The sequence below is a fragment of the Triturus cristatus genome, chromosome 11, assembly GCF_964204655.1.
Source record: "Triturus cristatus chromosome 11, aTriCri1.1, whole genome shotgun sequence".
Lineage (NCBI taxonomy): Eukaryota > Metazoa > Chordata > Amphibia > Caudata > Salamandridae > Triturus > Triturus cristatus.
Window position 1 is genome coordinate 98,770,966 of NC_140594.1, and position 5,000 is coordinate 98,775,965.

Below are 5,000 nucleotides of genomic sequence, written 5' to 3' on the forward strand. Positions count from 1 at the left end.
CTGGAGCTCCGTCCCAGGGTGCGGCTCCGTTCCCGGGGTGCGGGAGCCCCCTGTCCCGCAAGCCAGCCTCTCCCCGGGCCTGGCTGGAGGTCCGGGAGCTGGGCCCGGTGCTGGAGCTCCGTCCCAGGGTGCGGCTCCGTTCCCGGGGTGCGGGAGCCCCCTTTCCCGCAAGCCAGCCTCTCCCCGGGCCTGGCTGGAGGTCCGTGAGCTGGGCCCGGTGCTGGAGCTCCGTCCCAGGGTGCGGCTCCGTTCCCGGGGTGCGGGAGCCCCCTTTCCCGCAAGCCAGCCTCTCCCCGGGCCTGGCTGGAGGTCCGGGAGCTGGGCCCGGTGCTGGAGCTCCGTTCCCGGGGTGCGGGAGCCCCCCTGTCCCGCAGGCCAGCCGAGGGTCCGGGAGCTGGGGACAGGGTTCCACCAGGGCCCGGGGAGGCTCTCCCCGGCCTGGCTGGGGGTCCAGGAAGCTGGGCCCGGTGCTGGAGCTCCGTTCCCGGGGTGCGGGAGCCCCCTGTCCCGCAAGCCAGCCGAGGGTCCGGGCGCTGGGACCGGGTGTCCACCGGGGCCCGGGGAGGCTCTCCCCGGCCTGGCTGGGGGTCCAGGAAGCTGGGCCCGGTGCTGGAGCTCCGTCCCGGGGTGCGGGAGCCCCCTGTCCCGCAAGCCAGCCGAGGGTCCGGGCGCTGGGGACGGGTGTGCACCGGGGCCCGGGGAGGCTCTCCCCGGCCCGGCTGGGGGTCCGGAAGCTGGTCCCGGGCCCGGTGCTGGAGCTCCGTCCCAGGGTGCGGGAGCCCCCTGTCCCGCAAGCCAGCCGAGGGTCCGGGCGCTGGGGACGGGTGTGCACCGGGGCCCGGGGAGGCTCTCCCCGGCCCGGCTGGGGGTCCGGAAGCTGGTCCCGGGCCCGGTGCTGGAGCTCCGTCCCAGGGTGCGGGAGCCCCCTGTCCCGCAAGCCAGCCGAGGGTCCGGGCGCTGGGGACGGGTGTGCACCGGGGCCCGGGGAGGCTCTCCCCGGCCCGGCTGGGGGTCCGGAAGCTGGTCCCGGGCCCGGTGCTGGAGCTCCGTCCCAGGGTGCGGGAGCCCCCTGTCCCGCAAGCCAGCCGAGGGTCCGGGCGCTGGGGACGGGTGTGCACCGGGGCCCGGGGAGGCTCTCCCCGGCCCGGCTGGGGGTCCGGAAGCTGGTCCCGGGCCCGGTGCTGGAGCTCCGTCCCAGGGTGCGGGAGCCCCCTGTCCCGCAATCCAGCCGAGGGTCCGGGAGCTGGGGACAGGGTGTCCACCGGGGCCCAGGGAGGCTCTCCCCGGCCTGGCTGGGGGTCCAGGAAGCTGGGCCCGGTGCTGGATCTCCGTCCCGGGGTGCGGGAGCCCCCTGTCCCGCAAGCCAGCCGAGTGTCCGGGAGCTGGGGACAGGGTGTCCACCGGGGCCCGGGGAGGCTCTCCCCGGGCCTTGCTAGGGTCCGTGTGCCCGAAGGAGGCTCCCCGGCCTGGCTGGGTTGAGAAGCAGCGACCGGCCCCGGGGCCTGGGTTTCGGTCAGGGCCTGGGGCGTGGGAGTCCCCGTCCTGCGGCCTGACAAGTGTCCGTCTGCCCGGGACAAGGGTCCCTGGTGCAGAGCCCTGGAGCCCTGCGTGGGTGGGCAGGCAGGGAGCCCTACCACTATGGCTGCTTTCAGTTGCCGGCCATCTGGTGGCGCCTTTCCCCTCGGCCATCTGGTCGCGCGCAATGCTTTCCAATGGGGCGACCAGATGGCCGGGCCGGCCTGGAAGTCCCGATGAGGGTCCATTTGCCTCCCGGATCCCAGCCAGGGCTCCAGGAGGCCGGGCGCGTTCGCCCCTAGGGTCCCCTCCGTCACTCGCAGCGCGCGAGTTACAAGAAAGGGGGGTATCCTTCCTCCGGATTAGTAGGGGCAGGGTATGCCGGAACACCCATGCCGGGGCTGTGCGGTTCATTGCCGGGGACCAGACGGGCTACGCCCGGGCAACATCCTTCCCAGGCCTCCGGGGCTTCCCTCCTCCGGGCCGCGGCATGGCAAAGTGCCCAGAAACGGGCTCCACGGGTCCCGGGCAGTCCTCTCCCCCCCCTCCCCCGGGCGCCCAGGCCCCGAGAGCTCCGGTGGTCCTCCCCGTGCCTGAGGCCCAGCCGGGAAGCAGAGTCCCACCCCGAGCCCCTGGTGGGTGGGTGGGTGGCTGGGCAGGCGGGAGTCCTTTCAGTTGCCGGCCATCTGGTGGCGCCTTTCCCCTCGGCCATCTGGTCGCGCGCAATGCTTTCCAATGGGACGACCAGATGGCAGGGCCAGGCCTGGAAGTCCCGATGAGGGTCCATTCGCCTCTCGGATCCCAGCCAGGGCTCCAGGAGGCCGGGCGCGTTCGCCCCTAGGGTCCCCTCCGTCACTCGGAGCGCGCGGGTTTCAAGAATGGGGGGTAGCCTTCCTCCGGATTACTAGGGACAGGGTACTCTGGGACCCCTCTCGGTCCTCAGCCGGCAACTGGGTCCTGCCGTGTGGCAGGGTGCCCGGAGGGTCTTCCCCTGCGAGCCCGGGAGCCCCGGCTGGTTCCAGGGGCCCGGCCGGGCCCCGGGTCGGGGCCTCCGTCCCCGGGCCCTGTCCCCCGGCCTGCGGCACTGCCAAAGGCCCGGGACGGGGTTCCGTCGTGGCCGGGGAGCCTGCCCTCGCTCGCCTGGGTTCAGGAGCTCCGGCCGGGCCCCTGGGGTCCCCGGGGAGGGCGGCCTCCCCGCCCCGGGCTCCGTCCTGGGTCCTTCCGCGTGGCAGGGTGCCCGGGGCGCGGTCCGGAGGGCCCGGGGAGGCTTCCCTTGCGCCTGCGGTCCCCGGAGCCCCGGCTGGTTCCAGGGGCCCGGGCGGGCCCCGGGTCGGGGTCTCCGTCCCCGGGCCCTGTCCCCCGGCCTGCGGCACTGCCAAAGGCCCGGGACGGGGTTCCGTCGTGGCCGGGGAGCCTGCCCTCGCTCGCCTGGGTTCAGGAGCTCCGGCCGGGCCCCTGGGGTCCCCGGGGAGGGCGGCCTCCCCGCCCCGGGCTCCGTCCTGGGTCCTTCCGCGTGGCAGGGTGCCCGGGGCGCGGTCCGGAGGGCCCGGGGAGGCTTCCCTTGCGCCTGCGGTCCCCGGAGCCCCGGCTGGTTCCAGGGGCCCGGGCGGGCCCCGGGTCGGGGTCTCCGTCCCCGGGCCCTGTCCCCCGGCCTGCGGCACTGCCAAAGGCCCGGGACGGGGTTCCGTCGTGGCCGGGGAGCCTCCCCTCGCTCGCCTGGGTTCAGGTGCTCCGGCCGGGCCCCTGGGGGCCCCGGGGAGGGCGGCCTCCCCGCCCCGGGCTCCGTCCTGGGTCCTTCCGCGTGGCAGGGTGCCCGGGGCGCGGTCCGGAGGGCCCGGGGAGGCTTCCCCATCGCCTGCGGTCCCGGGAGCCCCGGCTGGTTCCAGGGGCCCGGCCGGGCCCCGGGTCGGGGTCTCCGTCCCCGGGCCCTGTCCCCCGGCCTGCGGCACTGCCAAAGGCCCGGGACGGGGTTCCGTCGTGGCCGGGGAGCCTGCCCTCGCTCGCCTGGGTTCAGGAGCTCCGGCCGGGCCCCTGGGGTCCCCGGGGAGGGCGGCCTCCCCGCCCCGGGCTCCGTCCTGGGTCCTTCCGCGTGGCAGGGTGCCCGGGGCGCGGTCCGGAGGGCCCGGGGAGGCTTCCCTTGCGCCTGCGGTCCCCGGAGCCCCGGCTGGTTCCAGGGGCCCGGGCGGGCCCCGGGTCGGGGTCTCCGTCCCCGGGCCCTGTCCCCCGGCCTGCGGCACTGCCAAAGGCCCGGGACGGGGTTCCGTCGTGGCCGGGGAGCCTGCCCTCGCTCGCCTGGGTTCAGGAGCTCCGGCCGGGCCCCTGGGGTCCCCGGGGAGGGCGGCCTCCCCGCCCCGGGCTCCGTCCTGGGTCCTTCCGCGTGGCAGGGTGCCCGGGGCGCGGTCCGGAGGGCCCGGGGAGGCTTCCCTTGCGCCTGCGGTCCCCGGAGCCCCGGCTGGTTCCAGGGGCCCGGGCGGGCCCCGGGTCGGGGTCTCCGTCCCCGGGCCCTGTCCCCCGGCCTGCGGCACTGCCAAAGGCCCGGGACGGGGTTCCGTCGTGGCCGGGGAGCCTCCCCTCGCTCGCCTGGGTTCAGGTGCTCCGGCCGGGCCCCTGGGGGCCCCGGGGAGGGTGGCCTCCCCGCCCCGGGCTCCGTCCTGGGTCCTTCCGCGTGGCAGGGTGCCCGGGGCGCGGTCCGGAGGGCCCGGGGAGGCTTCCCCATCGCCTGCGGTCCCGGGAGCCCCGGCTGGTTCCAGGGGCCCGGGCGGGCCCCGGGTCGGGGTCTCCGTCCCCGGGCCCTGTCCCCCGGCCTGCGGCACTGCCAAAGGCCCGGGACGGGGTTCCGTCGTGGCCGGGGAGCCTCCCCTCGCTCGCCTGGGTTCAGGTGCTCCGGCCGGGCCCCTGGGGGCCCCGGGGAGGGCGGCCTCCCCGCCCCGGGCTCCGTCCTGGGTCCTTCCGCGTGGCAGGGTGCCCGGGGCGCGGTCCGGAGGGCCCGGGGAGGCTTCCCCATCGCCTGCGGTCCCGGGAGCCCCGGCTGGTTCCAGGGGCCCGGCCGGGCCCCGGGTCGGGGTCTCCGTCCCCGGGCCCTGTCCCCCGGCCTGCGGCACTGCCAAAGGCCCGGGACGGGGTTCCGTCGTGGCCGGGGAGCCTCCCCTCGCTCGCCTGGGTTCAGGTGCTCCGGCCGGGCCCCTGGGGGCCCCGGGGAGGGCGGCCTCCCCGCCCCGGGCTCCGTCCTGGGTCCTTCCGCGTGGCAGGGTGCCCGGGGCGCGGTCCGGAGGGCCCGGGGAGGCTTCCCCATCGCCTGCGGTCCCGGGAGCCCCGGCTGGTTCCAGGGGCCCGGCCGGGCCCCGGGTCGGGGTCTCCGTCCCCGGGCCCTGTCCCCCGGCCTGCGGCACTGCCAAAGGCCCGGGACGGGGTTCCGTCGTGGCCGGGGAGCCTCCCCTCGCTCGCCTGGGTTCAGGTGCTCCGGCCGGGCCCCTGGGGGCCCCGGG